Source organism: Protopterus annectens, chromosome 6.part1 (genome assembly GCF_019279795.1).
Source record: "Protopterus annectens isolate FY-2018-M chromosome 6.part1, PAN1.0, whole genome shotgun sequence".
NCBI lineage: Eukaryota > Metazoa > Chordata > Ceratodontiformes > Protopteridae > Protopterus > Protopterus annectens.
This window is the reverse complement of record NC_056738.1, coordinates 221,228,551-221,250,652: the sequence shown is the minus strand read 5'-3', so window position 1 is coordinate 221,250,652 and position 22,102 is coordinate 221,228,551.

Here is a 22,102-nt window from a genome sequence, read left to right as displayed (position 1 = left end):
CCAGGGGCGACAGATGCAGCCCATCTCTGGTAAAGCATCATGGTCTGTCGATCATGTCATCCTAGGCAGACAGACACTGGATCCCCTTAGAATGACACCAGAAGCTTAGCCAATTGTTGAAGTCAGTCATTTTGTCCTTGTATTGTGGTATCATTCTGGGTGATGGCAGGATGCTACTCAGGGCTAGGGTCATACCTGCCTGAGCTACATGATCTGAGAGCTCCTCCATGTCTCTCTTCATGTAGTCCAGGGAGGTATGTCTCAGGTCATTCACACCAACATACATTGTCCAAGCTTTTTTATCTTTTTTTTTTTTTACATTCATCAACTCTGTTCCAATTTCTGGGCTGATAGGCTCTAGTTTTCTTTCTTTCTTTCTTTCTTTCTTTCTTTCTTTCTTATTTTAATCCCTATTTGAACATTCAGTGAATCTCTAGCTCCCACTTTCTAAGATAACCCATATGTCACACTGATGCAGTATCACAGACATTTCTTTTCAGTAGAAGATGTTAAGTGCAGACAGGTAAGAGATGTATCTATTTTCCAACTGGGACAATATTTTTGTTTTTCTTGCAATGGAGAGAGTTCATTCTTATATCTTATTAAAGAGCATAGTGTGCAGTGAATACCACCTGATGAGCTTTGCAGCCTAGATTATAATCTTGCATGATGAATTTTTTATATTAGGCTCATAGGTTTTTACTAGGCTAACTGCCCTTGTGGGCTACTTTAAGCCGAAGTATTTACCCCACGTGAGAATCAAACCCTGCACCTTGTGTCTGCAAGGTGAACACCTTAACCACTATGCTAACCTCCCACCATTTCTGTGTTCATATCCTTATGGATGTTAGAGTTTGCATCAACCAATAAAAGTTCTCAGGCAACTCCTCTTCTGGTAACCTGTCTTGGATTCCTGTGCTTCATGGACTCCCTCTTTTGGATTTGTTATCATCATCCAGAACATTTTCCAGCTTTAAACTTCATAGTGCAAAAGATTTACCTTCACCATACAGTGTGTGGAGGTACTCTGTTTTCATTATCTGATCCCTTGTGGTTTCTTTGTGTCTTCTTGAATTAATTCTGTTTTTCTATGTTGATGTTTAATTAATGTTTCCTGCCACATTTTCTAATTCTGTAAGGATTTTTGCATAAATTCCTTATAGCAATTTTGGCTCCATTTTTCTCTTTAGCCTTTATACAACATGACTTTTTTCATTTTGACTTGTGTTCAGCATTTTCTTGTTATATTTCTTTCTGTCAGACCAATTTACAGCTGTGACTTAAGCATGCATCATGTTTGAGCTCCTCTTAGGAAGTCCAACAGAACATATTGTTGCCAGACAAGAGGGTTGCGTAAAGGAAACAGTGCAATATGATTGCAGTAACTTAAGTTCTTGTGAAGTGATGTTATATAATTTAGAAAAATAATTTTTCTGATGGCAAAAGATCATGCAAGTATGAAACAGAAAGGCAAAATAACCACTAGTTTGGTACAACAGCTCAGATTTTAAAATAAGGCAAACTTATTGAAGTGTATTAATTAGATATCTTTTTCTTATAGTTCAAATGCCATTTCAGTTTACAATTGCCAGTTGTTTATTTCTTTTCTTATACTGATACAAATGCCATATTGCTGTTTTAAAGTATCCCTTCTAATTTATCCTAACTAAGGGAGTACAGAGAATTATGGGTCACAGATACTGATTATATGCAGATCTTACAGTTAATCACATACCTTAGAATGGTAAGCAAACCCTACTAGATTCTATTTTACTAAATGACAATAATCTGCCTTCAAACTTAACCATCCAAATAAACATTATACAGTTTACCATAAGCAAATTGTTTTATTTCTTCTCTATAACAATCTTAAACTTAATCTCAAATACTAAGGGATCAGTATAACACACCTTCCCCTGGATTCAGCAAGCTCTGCACAGTGTGCAGGAACAGTGCAGGAGCTCCAAGAGGCAATATTTCTGCCGGGCAATCCAGGAATAAGCTGCAGGGATGTGCACGAGTGCTCCTGCACTACTCCTGCATGGACGCAGCTCTTGTATGCAAATTACCCCATTTGCAGATAAAAACATGCAAATGAGGTGAATTTGCGATCCAGGAAGCTGGCAGCCAGCCGTGCATGACTAGTGTAATCTGCAGAAATGTACTCGGTTAGTAACTGAGTACATTTCTGCGAACTACAAAACGGATCCATGGCAGCTCCAAATAAAGGGTGTATATAATGTGTAAAGCATGCCAATGGCCAAATATATGGCCATTGGCATGGAAAACAGTTTAAAAAAAAAAAAAGTTTAATTTTTTTTTGCCAATTTCAGCTGTTTAAGCATAGGGCAGTGGCGCTCAAATGGGATCGGGTGAAAAATAAAAAAATAACCTGAAATAAGCATTCTAACCAAAATCACTATTTTGCCATTATACTCAATGGCAGGTAGAAGACAACATGGCCAGTGAATAGTGATTGCTAAGGATAGAGGCTCAGTGTTGGACCTGTAATTATGCATTAGTAGGAAATCCTACGCAAATGAGGGGAATGATACTGAATCACAGATTTCCCCTCAATGCTAGTCAGCACCCAACAGTGTAAGTGCAGGAATAGCTTGGTGCAAGTCTAGGAGTTAGCTGACATCATCAGGCATACTGTAAGCGGATTGGAGCCCTGTGGCTTGGGTTTGCCCTTAGCTTAGCAGTGCTAAGGAAGGGGGTGTGTCTGAGGCTGCCTAGCACTCTTTACATTGACTAAGTGGGTGTTCCTTTTTAAAGGAAAAAAAAAGTAAACCAGGAAATAGCAGCTCTTTTCACATTTGAGCACTGTGTTTGCACGACGCACCCCCAGGCTTAAACAGGAAGGCAATGGAAAGGGAAACAGTAGTAGGAAGGTAATCAAGGAGAACTAGCATAGCTGGCAGGTGAAATGTATCAGAATCAGCCAATTACACAGGCAGCAGACCAGCCCAGCCCAGCCCAGAACACTACTATAAACTATGCAAACACCTTTCCCTTTGGTTTTTCCCACATACTCTACATCACCGGTGTATACAAGCAGGGAAATTTTAACAAACAAAAACAACAAAATGATAGGGACTGCAGTGACTATCATACATCAACATGTGGAAGAGGCTGAGGGTGGTGAAGATGAGAATGCTGTCGACCAACAAACAGTGAGGAGATGGAGAAGAGTGTACAGACCCAGGGTAACCTACCCAGGGGCTACATGAGCTGGAGATAGTGGAGCACTATAGGGTGGACAGGGACCTCTTACAGCAACTTGTTGAGCTGGGCCAGCCACACCTGACACACAGAACTAAAAGAGGGGAACCCATCCCAGTGGATACCAAGGTATGTGTAGGCCTAAGACTACTAGCCACACGTACCTTCCAAAGGCCAACTGGAAATATCATGGGGATCTCACAGGTATCAGCATCCAGGGTACTCCACCTGTTACTGGATGCCATGTCAGCACATGCCAGTGAGCACGTATATTCCCCCAACACTCATGAGGCATTGGCCAGCAATATGCATCTCTTTCATCAAATAGCAGAATACCATTAAGGTAGTGGGTGCTATAGACTGCATGCACATATGCATCAAAGCACCACCTGGGTCTACATCAACTGCAAGGGCTTCCCCTCCATCAACTGCCAGGTCGTGTGCAATGCCCAGGGCATTACAATGAATGTATGTGCTGGCTGCCCTGGAAGCTATCACGATTTCCATATCTGGCATCTGACACAGCTATACCAGTGATTTGCCAGTGGAGACATCCCTCATGGTCACCTAGTGGGGGATGTTGGTTACGCACTGGAGCCATACCTGATGACACCCAACAGAAATGCACACACACCTGAACAAGAACTCCATAATAAGGCACATGCACAGACCAAAATTATAATAGAGTGTGTGTTTGGGATGCTCAAGTCATGGTTCTGGTGCATGGACACATCGGTTGGAGCCTTGCAGTACTCACCAGCTACATGTACTCAAATTATCATTTTTATGTGCCATGCTACACAATATGATCCTGTGCAAACAGCTGCAGCAGGAACAGCATGGGGCAGGGCCACACAGCCCCCCACCATTGCCAAGGCCTGCACAGGGTGACTCAGAGGAGGAACAACCTGAGCCTGCCCCAGTTGGCAGAAGGAGGCATGCTCAGTATGCTCTGGCCTTGGCAAAGAGGCAATGCATAGCACATACACTGACACAGTAGGGACCCAAGGAATGACACCTCGCACATATAGTAAAAGGGATGCCAAACATGACACTACCTGTGCTCAACCATGTATATGGAGTGTACTATGTGCATCCAAAAAGGCAGCCCTCCAGTACCTTCCTCAATACTGGCACACCCACAAGGTAAGTCACTCTTCTTACCAATTGCTGAATGGAATAGTATGTGTTGTTACTTGTATCTATGGTATGCATGTGAACATGCAAAGGAATCGGGTGGCTGAAAGGGAGGCCAGCAGATAGTAGACACCTATAGTGGCAGAATGAGATCTGTAATGAATACTGGTGTCACCATAACAGCCAGTACTACACATGGTGACAAAACCCACTGCAGGAAATGTGCTGGGCTACATGTGTGTCCATATGACACACACATGCCAGTCAGAGAGGTTCACATACCCAACAACAGTCTCAGCTAGCAGAACAGGTGTAGACAAACACAAACAAAGGCTGTGCTAAGGCCTCTGAATGATGGCTATGGGTACCTCCCCAGGCCTACACAGACAGACTGCATCAGGTCAGACTGTGAGATGTTAGTTGTGAAGACGAAGAAGTCAGAAACTGATATGTAGGTCAATCAAACCTAAGATCTGTAGTACACTGATATGCCTCTAGTCAACATGATAGGTTAGAATACAGAATGAAATGGAGTACCTGACATACCATTACAGTCATAGCAAATGTGTACAAGTGTCAGGTGTGCTCCCCCAATCCTATGTAGAAATATAGTAAGAATCAGGTGTGCCCCCCAATCCTATATAGAAATGTAGAAACAGGCAGGTGTGCCCCCCAATCCTATGTAGAAATGTAGAAAAAGTCAGGTGTGCCCCCCAATCCTATGTAGAAATGCAGTAACAGTCTGGTGTGCCCCCACCAGTCTGATGTAAACACATTGTTCATAGGTTCATAGGTTCAAACTAGGATATCTGCCCTAGGGCATTTATAAGCCTAGCCAGAGTGTGTTTGGCTTTCGCCACCCATTTTAAATTAATTTTGCTATGCCTTTTTTTGAGGTTAGTATACTGTGCCTCTGTCTAACAGTGACACAGAAGTGATAGCCGGGGTAAACCTACAATCTCCCATCCACTCATCAAGATTCCTCTTGAAGAGAGTCAATGTGGGACTCTGCCTAACCTGGACTGGGATTTTATTCCAGAGTGAAGGGAGTCTCTGCGTTATGAATCTGTCCCTCCAGCATGTCCTATTTATTTCAGTGCTGAGGTGCAAGTCTCTCGAAGGTAGCTCGATGGGATTTGGAATTTCTGAGGTGCAGCATGTCCATTAATTCCGGTTGGACATGGCTTTATACGTCAGGCACAGATCGCCTCTGAGCAGGCGGTATGCCACTGAGTAGAGCTGGAGTTTCTTTAACCGGCAGCATATGGCATCTGTTTGAGCCCTTTGATCCTCTTGGTAAGGTACTCTTGGGGTCTTAACAGTTGCTGCAGGGTTCTGGTAAGGTACTTCACAAAAGGGCCTTGTTCACAATTATGGGCCTGATGAGGGATGAGTAAAGAGGTACGATGACCTCCCTGATCTAGATGTGAATCCCTTCATGATTAGGTGGGCTATATAAAATGTTTTTCTAACCACTTTGGCCACGTGGTTGTCAAATGAGAGATTGCTATCAACTTGGGTCCCCAGGTCCCTAATGACTTCTTCTGTACTTAATGGATTACCACCTATGTGGTAATTTGTGGGCACTTTGTTTTTGCCAAAGGGGATGACTATACACTTTTTGGCGTTTAGCTTGAGGCCATGGCTCTGGCACCAGTTGTCTGTTTCTATGAGGCCCTTTTGGAGGATGCTTGTGTCAGCTGGAGAGTTGATTATGGCACCCAGTTTGCAGTCATCAGTGAACTTGGTCAGCCACAGTCCTTCCGTGTTGGCCTGTACCGCCGAGAAATATATACCAAACAAGAGAGATCCCAGGACTGAGCCTTGTGGGATGCCACTTGTAACTGGTTTGGAGTCTGACATGGCTCCAGCAATTCTAACCATGTGGGTTCTGTCCTTGAGCCAGTTTGCAACCCATCTAGTGACATAGGGGTTTATATTTAAGCTGGTGAGCTTATCTATAATGCCCGAGTGGGGTATTGTATCAAAGGCTTTTGCGAGGTCCAGGTAGGCTGTGTGGACCACCTTCCCCTCATCAATGGCCTTGGTGACTGTTTCAAAGAAATTGACCAGGTTTAAGAGGCAGGATCTGCCCTTAACAAAGCCAAACTGTAGGATCCAGTGTCTGTAGGTCACCAATATCTTTATTTATGAGGTCCATGATGATCCTTTCCATAGCTTTGCAGACCAAGCTAGTCAGGCTTATGGGGTGATAGTTTCCAGGATCCGTTGAGGCACCACCTTTGTGGAGAGGGAGCACTGTTGCTGTACGCCACTCTTTGGGTACATATCCTGTAGTAAGGCTAAGACTGAACAGTAGTTTTATGTTTGGGTTTAGCTCTTCTTGGAGTTCATGTAGGACGCAGCCTGGGACACCATCTGGTCCCAATGATGCTGTGTTTTTGCTTTGAGAGGGATGCTCTTACCTGAGCATCTGAAATGTCAGGGGGCAGTACTCTGTTGGGATAGATATTTGCCCTTTGGTGGGAGAGGGGGAGAAGTTTGCACTAAACCTGTCAGCTAGGATGTTGGCAATGTCTGTGGGCTCGTGTATTTTTGTCATTTTGGACTAATTCTGAGCATATCTGGGAATTCCCACCCAGGTTCCTAACATAACTAAAGAAAGCCTTGTGATTATCCTTAGTGTCCTGTGCAATTTTTCTCTCGAAGCTGGCCTTAGACGATTTTATGAGTGCCCGTAGTTTTTGCTAATACTGATCAGAGATGCCTTCCTTTTGGGATTTTGCTCTATCATGTAGTAGCTTCCTCCTTCTATTGTATAGTTTGTTTATGGCTGGGGTCCACCAGATAGGACGTCTGCCTTTGGAGGATTGGGTCTTGGTTTTATTTGGGATTGCATGATGCATTCCTGAAGGTGTTCATAGAATGCGTTTATAAAGGATTCTGCGGTCTGGACCGTATTTTCCACAGGCCCGGAAGCTTTGAAGGATTCCGCCTCTGTATTGAGGCGTGTGAAATTTGCTTTAGAGAAGTTTTTCACTTTGGTTTTCTGAGCAGGGGGGCTGGGGTCGGGATGTGAATATCCAGTGAGATTAGTTTATGGTCTGATCTTACCAGTGAGGGATACACTTCTGGTCTGGAGCATAGTGTCCCCATGTTGGTGATGATCAGGTCCAGTATATTTTCCCCTCTTGTGGGAGTGGTAACAAGTTGTTCCATAGCATTTGAGTTTATAAATTCTAGGAACCTTTGGGCTAGGGTGTTGGAGCTAGAGTAATGCTCCCAGTCTATGTTTGGGTAGTTGAAGTCGCCCAATATAATGGTGTTTGGAGAGACCTTCATATTTTCCAGTATTCTCAGGAAGGCCAAGTGGGGTTCCTGTGTTTGGGAGGGTGGTCTGTAGCAGGCTATAAACTGGAAGGCAGTTTACCCACAGTTAGTTGCACATGGATAGTCTCTGATGCTTCGTGCTGTGCCACCGGCCTGGAGGTGTGGGTATCTTTGACGAATATTGATACTCCTCCTTCTGTGGTTCGTCCAAGTTTTGGGGCCGAAAAGCATGGTATAAGGTATAACCTGGTAGTGCTGGGGTGCTCTCAGGAGCCTTGAACCAGGTTTCTGTTACTGCACAGATATCAATGTTCTCCATGCTAAGGAAAGTTTCGAGTGCATGCATCTTGAGGTTTAGACTTCTGGCGATGAGTAGCATTACTCTTAGTTTCTTATCCCTTGTGATACCTATGGAGGTGGGTTTGTCTTTTGAGCCTTGCCTAAAAAAGGCACTATGGGGGTAGCAAGAGTCTTTGCCAATATCCGAAATCCCAGGGGTGACAGGTGCAAGCCGTCCCTAGCAAAGCATCGTGGCTTGTTGAGCATGTCATCCCAGGCTGACAGGCATTGGATCCCCTTTGAATGACACCAACACTTAAGCCAATTGTTGAAATTGATCATCTTGTCTTCATATTGTGGCATCATTCTTGGTGAGGGTAAGATGCTACTCAAGGTCAGGGTCATACCGGCCTGGGCCACATGCTCAGAGAGCTCCTCTATGTCTCTTTTCATGTAGTCCAGGGAGGTATCGCCTCAGCTCATTCACACCAGCATGGACAATGACTGAGTCATATTTGTACTTGCCTTGGAGTGACCTGAGTGCTTGTGTTATGTGGCGGATCCTAGCCCGACAGGCAGCACACCGTGACCTTCTCCTTGTTCAGCCTGGTGAGGGACATCAGTGTGCCTGATGATAGAGTCACCTATTACAAGTGTATCAGGTGTGTTGTTTAGCCTTAAGGGCTGTGACTGTTCGGCACACTGGCTTTGTGAGCTATGTGTTGCATGTGTTTTGTTTTGGGGTAGCGTTGCTTGGGTGTCTGCTTTGAGGTCTCTGCTGCTTAGGCAGATTTTTATTTAGAGCCTCTGAGTATGTTTTTTGTGTGTTTATGTGTTTGGTTTGTTGTGGTAGGTCTATGTGAGACTGGAATTGTAGTGAGTGTGGTTTCCTTCTCCTCCTGACTGGTTTCACCAGTACTGAGTTGAGAGAGCTTAGCCTCCAGTTTGGCTATATGGTTGCATCTCTCACATGTGTTGTAATTTGTTGGGAGGAGGAGAGGGTTGTCTGTGTACATGATGCAGTTGTAACATTGCCTCAAGATTCCCAGATTCACCAGCTGGACCAGAGAGGAGATTGACAACTGACCTTTGGACATGCTAGAATAGTATTGGGAATTCCTTTATAATTGAAAAAAGGGCCAATGGGGAACAAGGTACTCAAGGGGAGTTTGTGAGGGTGTAGTGCTTTTAATTTTTTAGAGCTGACTTATATAATTGCTTTAGTGAGCAAGTGCCAGGTAACTTAAATGCAATGTGTTACAGGTAACTTAAATGCAAAAATGACAAACAGTAACTTTCTTTCAAGTGAAACAAGGAAATAAGTACAGTAAGCATTGCAGATATCACTAGGGATCCATAGAAGTGCTAAAAGGCCGCGTTTTAGGTGGAATTAGCATTTCAGGGAAATAAACAAACAACAAGCATACAAATAAAGCTAGATTCAGCAGGCCTGGATCTAGTCTATGCTACAGCAAACAAGGTGTACCAATTTCAGTAAGAAACAGTTAGAATATGCAGGCACTATAAGCCACTAACCAGAAATTCCCTGCTCAGAAGGGCAGAGTCCAGCCTCCCCTCACACAAGAGTGCAGACCGCAATCCTTCTTAACGTAAAATAACTGGCCTGAAGCCCAAGTGCTTAAACCAGAACTAATACACTTTTAGAATAACAGACACTGAGCTCAGTCAGGTGTGCCCCCCCAATCCTATGTAGAAATGTAGTAACAGTCTGGTGTTCCCCCCAATCCAATGTAGAAATGTAGAAACAGTCAGGTGTGCCACCCCCAATCCTATGCAGAAATGTTGAAACTGTCAGGTGTGCCCCCCAATCCTATGTGGAAATGTAGAAACAGTGAAGTGTGCCACCCAAATCCTATGTAGAAATGTAGAAACAGTCAGCTGTGCCCCACCAATCTTATGTAGAGATGTAGTAACAGTCAGATGTGCCCCCCAATCCTATGTAGAAATGTAGTAACAGTCAGGTGTGCCCCCCAATCCTATGCAGAAATGTAGAAACAGTCAGGTGTCCTCCCCAGTCCTATGTAGAAATGTAGAAACAGTCAGGTGTGCCCCCCAATCTGATGTAGAAATGTAGTAACATGTTTATGTAGGTATAATACCAGTGGAACACAGATTACCTGAAGTGGCCAAGGTAGCAGGATAGATTGTAGCATTTGTACAATATGCAGGTATGCAAGTGTTAGATTCGTGTGTGTTTCATATTGTGCGAGAGTGGTCAGTATGTATGCATGGTAAGGATTGACCTGGTGGCCATTGCCCAATACTGCTGATGACAGGGCCAAGTCCTCACAACTGCAGTGCCAAACACAATGCTCCCCAGTATAACACATTCTAGCAGTAAGCCATTGTAAATGTATGGAGGTAATATGTGTCACCATCTGAAAGATGGACACGGTATGACTGTTGGGCCAGATATACAAGCCGTACACATGGAAAGTACCCCAGACAGACAGTGTATAATGTATAACCATGAAATGGACATGCCCTTGAAATTATACATACAGATTTGCATCACATTATCTGGGCTTGTAGTAGGGAATACCGATGTCATCTGGCCAAACACTTACAGATCACAAAGGTCATAGGAATGATGTATTGAGAAACAGCTGATGTCCTTGCACAAGCCAACATAAGTGGAATACCCCATACATATCTGTGAGTCAGATGCAAGTAGTGTCCATAGCACACATGCACCCAGCTCACCCAACTACCACCCACAGGTACCGCTCCAGTCTTATCCCTGCTGTTGGGAATGGGTACAATATGACCTCCACCAGCGTATGGCAATAGTGAAAGAATGCAGCATGCAGTGCAGGTGTCCCATTCAGGTGTGTCCCTATCTGTAAGCAGCATCCTGCCAGCATCCACACCACCTGATCAATACTGACAGAAAGTATTGGCAATAACACCTAACACACCTACCCTGTTACCCCAGGGTAATATACTGTATGGCAGTCTGGTACGGTAGGACTGACAGAATGCAACAGCCTGCTACAGCTGGCCTGCATCACTACCAAATGGCCTATAGTCCTTTGCCAAAGGCCTGCGTCTCAACCGTACTGCCAATTTATGTTATGTCATGGACTCCCAAATAACAACATAACACAGTCTACAGAGCCCATATGCAAGGCCATGTGGAAGTAACATGTCCACCATGTCCCACTGCATGAACTGTGGATCAACACCAATACACTGCTGTGATGAGGTGATAACTATAAGGAAAGTATCAGAGAATGTTTGCATAATGTATGGAAGAGGATAGAATAATTGAGGGTAGGTGGGAGCATGGGCAGCATGAAATGTGCGAAGTCCAAAACACAGCCGTGTGCACATGCTATCCCTGGCTGCAAACCCGAAAATGGGTGCCTACAAACCTGCCCATACACCACAATAGGGGTAATGTCCTGACTTATGACCCCTGCCTCTGGATTACCTGTGTGAATCTGTACAGCTGTGAGGTATTGCAACAGCAAGATAAGGCCATACTGACACGTGGATAAATGTACAAGTATGGGATCCTCTGCCACCACTGTACCAAGGTGCTGAACCGGTTACACAGACCCAGCAGCAAATGTCTGCAGTACCCCTACAGAATGGCATTAGTTTGCAGGAATATGTAGGTGTTTGACCACAATACTGGATATAACTGCATTCACCCTGTGCTCCCCAGGACATCACTGCAAGCAAAAATGTCTACCTGACAGTACTCGAGGGCATAAAACATCACAGTGTATAACACTACACATGTCTGAATATCGCTGATAACCCCAGGACCATGTAGCAGTAGCAGCACAGACAAAATTACATACAGTACCCACTAGCCCTTGCCCAGTTTGACCCCATATTGCCAACTGATCTACAGATATCCTGCAGAAACAGTTTGCTACCTGTAGGTGTAGAAGACAAAAGTCTGCTCTGGAGTACAATCTACATGGAATGAATCCACACATTCAATAAAGAAGGGCGTACTGGGCATGCTCCCATACTTCGATAAATGAAGGCAATGTCAGACAACAAACTACTGAGAGGTCATACTGGGCATGCTCACACACTTAAAGAAATGAAACCCATGTCTGGCAACAACAGTGGACCATACATATCTGAAAGTTGCAGATGTTAGTGCATACACTTCTCAGTATGCACCAGTCATGCTCTACACACACATTGGACAGGAATACACACATATATCCAAGGACAACACACTATAATATGCCAAAAGTAACATACATAGATGTGTGGAAGAAAGTGACACTGACAAAGAGCCTTCCATCATGAAGCCTGTCCCACCCAGTACACAGCCAAATGGCTACAACCACATGATGTGTAAATGTCACTCACCATAGAAATTTGCCTCTGGTATCCCTCAGCATTATAGACTCTGTGTTGCTAGTGCTAACTGTGCAGCATGACTGTACAAGGCAGTAGTCATCTAGCAGTTGTATACACATACCTGCGGAATGTAAACCTGTGTGTGGTGTGTCTACCTCAAGATGAATGAGTTATGGCCCATGCACACACACTTCCCTCCCCATAGCCCTACTATGGCAAACATGTTGATGTCAGTCACTGTGAAATACACCTTTGAGGAAGGGATAGCCCAGTAATCTCTGTGGTGCATCCTATAACTGTACAATGCTGTAGTGTGATATACTAGTTAGGTAGGAGCTCTAATCCCAGATGTGGTAACTGTGTGTGTGTGTGTGTCTGTGTAATTGTCTGTGTAGGGATCAAAGCTTTTTAGGCTAGACACACTCACTACAATACAAATGCCCTACTTAGGCAAGCCTACTGATGTCATTCACTTTGAAATACACCTTTGGGGAAGAAGTAGCTCAGAAATCTCTGTGGTGCATTCTATAACTGTATAATGCTGTAGTGTGATAAACTAGTTAGGTAGGAGTTCTAATACCAGACATGGCAACTGTGTGTGTGTTTGTCTGTGTAGAGAGCAATGCTTTTTAGGCTAGTCACACCCACTACAATTCAAATGCTAGCCACACCCACTACAATTGAAATGCCCTACTTTGGCAAGTCTACTGATGTCATTCACTTTGAAATACACCTTTGGGGAAGGAGTATCCTAGTAATCTCTGTGGTGTATCCTTTAATTGTGTAATGCTGTAGTGTGATAAACTAGTTACATAGGAATTCTCATCCCAGAGATGGTAACTGTGTGTGTGTGTGTGTTTGTGTAGGGAGCAATGCTTTTTAGGCTAGTCACACCCACTACAATTCAAACACTAGTCACACCCACTACAATTCAAATGCCCTACTCTGACAAGCCGGCTGATGTCATTCCCAGTGAAATACACCCTTGGGTAAGGAGTAGTCTAGTAATCTCCATGGTGTACCCTATGACAGTGTAATGCTGTAGTGTGATAAAGTAGTTTGGTAGGGGTTCTGTTCCCAAACATGGCAAGTGTGGATGTTTGTGTGTCTGCTTGCCTGTGTAGGGAGCAATGCTTCTGAGGTCATTCACAGTCAATACAACCTCCATTACCCTTCTTTGGCAAGCCTGCTGATATTATTCCCAGTGAAATACACCTTTGGGAAGGAGTAATCCAGTAATCTTTGTGGTGCGTCCTATAAATGTGCAATGCTGTAGTGTGATAAACTAATTAGGTAGGAGTTCTAATCTCAAACATGGCATCTGTGTGTGTGTATCTGTGTTTGTCATTCGTATCCTGTGAGTGTGTAACAACTGGACTCATTGTGGAGCAGGTTTTGCAAATTTCTTATATGGTGGGCCTATTATATGTCACAATGTCCACCTTACAAGGATAACAGATGTCAAATAGCTGAGAATCTGGGGTGCCAATCCATACCCCTACATGTGACATCAAGTCCTGGAGAACAAAGTAACCAATTCTTGTATTACCCAGAGAACACTCTCATCCCATGTCTCATACACAAACACACTTGGCTAGGCAACAACCTCTTTGTTGGTAGTACCCTGCATATTGGCCATAGATAGTAACCATGGTGTGATTGCAGTGGACTACAGAAGGCATGGCACCCTGTCCCATCACTACAATAGGCACATATTTGCAGACAGTGTGCCTTCACTATGCTTCCCACTGGACACCTGCAACACCTGTGGTGCCATCAAATGTGACTCATAAAGGACATACCATGCCTTAAACACATGCCCTGTATGGACAGATGCCACTGACACCAGTGAATACCTGTATCATGCTATCGGTGTAGGTGCAGGGTCAACCTGGTGTCCATTACCAGTTCCTGCCACATGAGGCCAGGACTGGCACATCTGATGATAACGATCTGTGTACACAACATGGGCCAGACAACCCAGGTACAGTTTCACATGTCACTGAACATGCATGTGGGACATGTGTACATCACAGAAACAGTCCATGTCATGGACTATAGAACACATACATGGCAAGAATTGCACAGCACTGGCCACACACAATAGTAACCCAGGTGACTAGATTGTGAATACAGTACCCACCTGTGTGGGCCAATCCAGACACTACACCCCTGAGCCACACTACAGACCATTGTCATGTGGCCTGATGCCAAGGTATACCCTTCACCTAGCCTTGTACAGCCTTATGGCAAAGTAAACCACTACACACCCATGAAGCAATGCACCCATGCATCTCAGTACTGACAGCCTGTGTCTGTGTGTGTGGAGTATGATGCTTTCGATCACATTTACACTCACTACAACTCCCATTGGCCTACTGAGGCATGCTGTCTGATGTCAGACACCTTCACATACCCTTTGCCCATATAACATCCGGATAACCCCTGTGGTGCATGTGATACATGCACATTACTGTATTGTGGCAAACTAGCTAGTTAGGAAGCCTATTCCCAACCCTTCCAAAAGTGGCAATGTGTCTGAATCCCTGAGAGAGTGTGGCTGTGTTGATGTTGACACCTGTTCACGTGGAACAGGCATGTGTACTACACCTACCTTATTGCTACTATATCACTGTTGCAGATGTCACTCACCATCAGATATACCTTTGGACAGCTCCCCAACATGTAAGCTATGTGGTGCATGCAATAACTGCATAGACATGTGATAGCAATACATAGTCAGTAAGGGGTTTGAAAGCCCGTACTGGTAGGAGTGTGATACAAGCATGCTTAGGTTTTACTCTCCCACCCCCTCCCTGACTTACTTTGTCTCTGTCTGTCTCTCTCACTCCCTCTCTGGTGGATGTGGAGAAGTACACCTGCTTTGCTTAGGCAGCAGCTTGTGCTTTGTAAGTGATGCTCATGATCAGCTGATGGCCTCTGCATGAATTGCAACCCCCCTCTAGCTGATTGCATGTGGAACATCTGTGGTAACATTCCCATAGCCAATTGCATGGAAGCACACTCCAATATTTAGGAACATCATGTTGGTTTTGGGCCTTTTCATTCACTTTAAGCAGGACCTAAATTTGGTGTTTGGCAAACAGCATCACAGATGGTATTGGGATTTACCTCTAACAACATACACCGTGGAAACAGGCCAACAGACAGGAGGGGATGTGCCAGACATGACTACAGAATGTAAGTGTTGCTCTTCTGCATTTGGAGTAATGTCGGTTTAAAAGGGTATGTGTGGATATGACTGGTCTAAATGATTTAATACCTGTCATGACAGTGTTATGTGTTTGAGGAAGCTCACATCTGTAGTGTTATCTGCAGACTGGACAGTGTGTGGAGCCTTTTGTTTTTTGTGTTACTCACAGAACACTTATCTGAGACCTGCAAAAGCATAGTTGAGATTTTTACAAGTACATACATGGTGCCATGATGGTACTTACTGACTTCCCCCTCACCACATAAGTCACACAACACAACAACAAACCCCTAAATGTATGAGGTTATCACAGCAACATGGCAATATTGGGCCAGTGATTGTAGCTCCAGCCACAAATCTGTCATCCTTTGTATATATGTCATGCAGTAAGAGGTGCATATGTTATGTACACCATTATTTATTGACATCATACCTGATAACATGCCAGTCAGATATCAGACTGCTAGACATGTTATGTATAGTAGGGGTTGTTTCTGAGGACATACCTTGGGCATTCTGCAGTTGTGTGTACAGTACTGGGGTCTGTGTACTTATGGTGATTGTTGACAGTATGTGTATTGCCCATATATACCTTGGGCTGTGCACAGACTGTGGTAGATGCCATTGTTCTTGGTCCTGTTCTGTCTGATGTCACATGCTGCTCCAGTGTATGGTACCCTGTTGGCTCGCATGCCTGTAGGGCCAGACACACACGTGTCACATACCATAGACAGGCATTGGACCACACTGTGTCATGACCCAGTGTATGTAGGGTTAGTGTGTGAGTGGCACATATGAGGATGGTGTTTATCAGATAGTCCATATAGTGTCATATTAAGCTTGCATACCATATGTGGCTGTGGCTGTGTTCACATTCGTTGTGGGTATGCACTTTCTCACAGGTGCCTGTTAGTCTGCGCTGTGACATGCATGTAGAGCCTGCTATAATTGCAGGTACATGTGTATTTCCCCATACAAAATGTAGTCCAGTGTTGTGGCAGTCTGCCTGTAGTTTGCACAGTGCTTTATGACATGCCTAACAGCCTAGAGTAATTACCCAGTGTGTTGTTATGTCCAGTTATTTGCAATACATACTGCTGCCAGGCCATCATAACTGTTGTGTATTTCTGACAAAGCAGTGGGATTCTGTACAGATGTATGTCACTGACTATTGGGTAATATGTGTCCATGTAACCTCTGCACCACCAGGTATTATGTGTCAGGATAGACTGGCGTGTGTGAATGCATAAACCGTGTGGATGTATGTAGTCCAGTATTTACGCAATATACCCATGTACATGGCTATTAACATCCACATTGTGAGGCGTGGTCCACATGTCTTGCATGAAGGGGATTTGTGTACACTTCTGGACTGAAAGCAGAGTGCCAGACTGCCCACATATATTGGTCATATCTCTGCTGTAGTCCACAGGATCATTACTGTGCTAGCAGTGGTACTGTAATATGATGTTCTTAGGATGTCTGCCAGTAGCCAGTGACACACATGTCAAAAGCAGATGTGACCTCCTACACACAACATGTCTGTTAAGACAACCCCTATTACAGTAGCAACAGTCTACATATATACCTGCAATACATACATGACATCACCTTGCTCTAAGAGGTTGGGACTATTGGTGCTGAGGTAAGACTCCACTCCATGTTCTGGACATATGGTAAATATATATGTGTGTGTGTGTATATATATATATATATATATATATATATATATATATATATATATATATATATATATATATATATATATATATATATAGATATATACCCATATACATATCTACATACATATATGGATATGTTTATATATGTACATATATCTACATATACACACTCAAATTTATACATATACACAGCAATATGTCTACACATATACAGATATATAGATACATATGCACATACAGTTATGTATATCTACATATATATCAACATAAATAGGTACATCTGATTAGATATTTATGCACATATAGTTATAGATATCTACATATATATTAACATAAATAGGTACATCTGTACACATAGGATGTGCATATATATATATATATATATATATATATATATATATATATATATATATATATATATACACACACACACACACACACCATACACACACACACACATATATATATATATATATATATATATATATATATATATATATATATATATATATATATATATATATATATATATATATATATATACAAAGAAAGAGATCTTCATAGACATACATATGTATGAATATATATGTGTATGTACATGTGGAAATATATCTATCAACATATGTATATGTTTATGTCCATATTCCTGTCATGTGTAAACATCACAGTCGTGTATACCTTCCCAGATGTATCTCACCATATGTATCTGATATGTGTATATTTAGATATAACAACATATGTGATGCAACAGTAATATCAATAATAAGTACTACACAATTGTGGAAGTCAAAGCAATTGTTCAATACTATTCAATACGTGTAGTGACAGATATATTGCAAAAACAACAACTGTTTTACAGCTGTCATGGTGTAGTGGTTAACTGTTGTAACTATAGTGTACAGGGTTCTGGGTTCAATACCTGCAAGGGCTGTTTATTTTGTTGCTTGGCAGAACAAGGGCTGCTGGATACAGAGTGGTTAAGGCAGTTTTGAGCAGCTTTAAGCATGTTTACGTGGGTTTGCACTAAGCTAAGCAGTGCTAAGCTATGGTTAAATGTACGGGCACTTACACCATGTAGGCTTTGCTTACCAGTGCGCAAATCTGCTTAGCTGTTAAATTGCAGCAATGCTGACATCTGCTAAGCATGGCTCAGCCCTGGTAACCAGTGCTCACATCCCAGTCTGATAACATAGCAGAGTAATGACATCTGTAATAAGTGTATGTAATGCCATGTACAATACTATGTGCTGTCATTACAGTAGCAAGGGGTGTGAGGTGTGAGTGTAATGTCTGGAACACACAATTATATAAGACCCGTGCAGCACTGTTATCCATGTGAATGTGTTACATACAAGGGTAGTAACCCAGGTTACGTGCTGTCACCCTGGCATGCAGTGTATCATAGAGGTACTGCTGTTGACAGTGCTTTCCCAGTCAAGAGTAGAGTGCTAAATGTAGTACTGACAACAAGCACACCTGCAGGAATACCTGGACTCTGAGGCCTCACTGTTGTGCTCCTGGTGTGTGAGCTGTGTTACAGTATATATCCCCTACTGGATAATGATCTGACATGTGGAATGTAACTGTAGACTACCATCTGTACAGCACATGTCAGTGAGGGCTTCCAACATGTAGCAATGGCATATTGTTGTCAAACATCTGTCTGTCGACACATTCATCCTACTGCATAGCTACTTGCCAAGCTGATGTCTGTCAGTCCCTGTACAGATGTGCAGATGGCAGGTATCCAGCATGGATACATACAGGCAACTTATGCTTGACTGACACTGACATGTCTGCCCAGCTGTGTTATAACTGGCACATATAGGAGACAAAACTCTGTACACATCACATGCCATGGATACCTCCACTACACTACCACAGTCAATAGAACATGCTTGGGAATAGGTCTTCATCACAGACACTAACCATGTGTCGTAATACATGTTGCATACATGTCAAATGGATCACCTGGTGACCATTTGGAGGAGGCACCCAGAGGATTGGCTGATGCATGTCACTCTCTCCCTGAGGGTCACCACAGTGGTGTCTGTTGATAGATTGCCTGCTGGCAAATGGTAGGTGGCATGATACCACTGTACACACATCCCCTACACTACCCATCTCTCCAAGGACAATATCCAGGTACACACCTATTACGACCTGCAGCAATACACCCCAATACTGACACATGTCTATGTATGCATTACTGAGGAAAGCAGTGTCTGTGTGTTAGTGCACCTGTAGTTGGGAATACCATGAGGGCCTTCACAACCACCGCAACATCCATTGCCATAGTAAGATGTGACTGCTGCTGTGTTGTTCATTACATGTACCCTGTTACGCTCCTCTCTCTAACAGCTACATGAGCCTTGCAGTACCAGCACAGCAGTGTTGTACAAATGGGTTGATAGGCATGGGATACCCATTGAGTTCTGGCACGTGTGTGTATGTGTACATGTCTATATATCTGTAGGGTACTGCATTCTGAGGCCACATACTCCTATTACAATATGCATTGCCACACAGTAGTATGGGGCTCCTATCATATGTTTGAAGGTTTAAAACTTTGAATCAGTAAAGGTTGACCTTTAATGAACAAAGTTTTAAAACCTCAAATCATATAATGGAGATTGCCATAGAGTGCGGGAAGGGAATATTTCCCTTTACTGCACTGTAGTGCAATCTTGGAGTTGGTATATTTAAGTAGTTGGGGATGTGGGGGTGCAGCGGGGCTTGCCCCCCTGCATAGAGCTTTTTTTTTGTTTGTTTTGAGCTTAAAATGTTTTTTTTTGACATTCGAAGTATTAAAAGTTTGATCATTAAGGTTCGAACTTTAGTGATTCAAACTTTTAATACTTCGATATTATGATATAGACCCATAGAACTGATAGTGTTGTTGCTGCCCATAGGTGAGGCATGACAATTCATCACCCTACTATGCCTGTGACATGTGCATTAGATGCATATCCCTGTAGTACCACTGTTGAGATATACAATGGGTTGTATCGCAGTTGTGGACAATGTGTGGTGTTGGGTATGTCAAAGTGTCATCATGGGTTCTAGTGAGTACAATATCCATTGTGGGATGTGGGTGCTGTGTACACTATCATTACACCATGGTACACCTGGTATATGTCCCGTGTACCACTGTATGGTAACCACTGCCACCATCAACCATACAGGTAACTAATACCACAATCCAGCCCAGTTATGCATGTGCTGTGTGCAGCCTACCTTTAACACATTGGACACACTGACAAATTATTTAGCACTGATAGGCCTAGGTCTCTCAGATGAGTGTCTGCCTGTTATGTGTCTGTTAATGTGTATATGATGGTATGTCACACTATGTATTGTCCATATACAACCATTACATCCCCCATTGCCAGACTGTACATGTCTGGGGATGTTCTGCATGTAACATGTAAACTGGAACACATCTCACCGTAAATGCTGTGTGGTGTGTGCAATGAAAGACACACACTTCAATAGCACTACATACCTAGGTAGGGGTCTAGTCCCAGTATTGCTAAGTAAGAGTGTGCGTGTATGTGGATGGGTTTGCATCAGGTTACTGATTATACATGTCCTAGCAGGTCACCTGTCCATGTGGCACAGGCAATAACTGTTATACAAACCTGTGACATGTGTTCAACTGTACCCCGGATATGTCACAGCCATGGTGTCACCACAGTGCCATACTCCTTATGGAATATGACTGTAGACTATCCTCCTGCTGACAAATGTACACCTACAACACAAATGGATAACATTATGGAGACAACAATCACCCAGTGTTGCTAACAGCTATAATGCATCATTGCTGGACAGCTACACTACCTGACATGTATACATTAAACATTACTCATGTCAACATGTTACACTGCATTACATTGGTACACTGTAGTACAGTCATGGTTTGCATCAGAACCATATTAGCCTGTCCCTGCATCGATGTTATGGATGACAAGGATGTGGCACAGGTATCATCATATGCACAGGGTGTGTTGCTGGTTTGCCAGAGACCAAGGCTTGACACCTTGTGTGTGGGTGAGGGGTGTAGTTAGTTGAAATAGGTGTGATGATGTGGTGTGTGTAGGTGTAAGGTTACCCTAGGTGTGTTTGTATAGTGTGTGGGTATGCATGCACACAGTTCTGCCATGTGGATGCCCTATACAGGTTTTTTTTGGACAGCTGCAGACCATACCTGGCAGGGTGTGCAGTTCACCACCTCTGGCCACGAACATGTGGACTGTGCCTGCCAGGGGTTCCATGGGCACATCCAGGTACAGGCCTTGATGTGCTACTCTCCTCTGATGATGACAGATGTCCGCTGGAACCAGATCACTCCTGGGACTGGCCAAGGCCATGTGCATGTGGCCTATTGTGGTGTGGTGTAGACAGCACCCCCCCTGCAGTGCAGGGGTTGGTACTGCCACTATGGGAGTACCTTGATGTCCTAGCACATCCACTTTGACTGCCAGCTGTTTGTGTTGCTAACCTATGTCCACGTGGCCATCACCACACTCCCACCACATGTTCAAGCATGGACAAACCATGGTTGATGAGGCCCACCATCTCACCCAACCATCTATCCATGACCTTAGTATAATCACGGAGGGCACCAGACAGTTCATGGAAGTTGTCACTTGCATGTGTGAGAGCAGCCCTCTGCAGCCTCAGGTCTTGTCTGGTGTACAGTTCCATATGTGCCTGCACCCCCATGACAGCCTGAAACATGCGCCTGGTGGTACCAATTGTGGAGATTCTTGCAGGGGCATGATGACCAGAAGCCCTACCATGAGCAGCCCGGTACATCTGCCTATGTGGTGCCCTGCCGGACATCCGGCTATGCCTGCTGTGACCAGACAAGTAGGCATAGTTACCACATTCTTCTGTGCACTGCCACCAACTGACAACT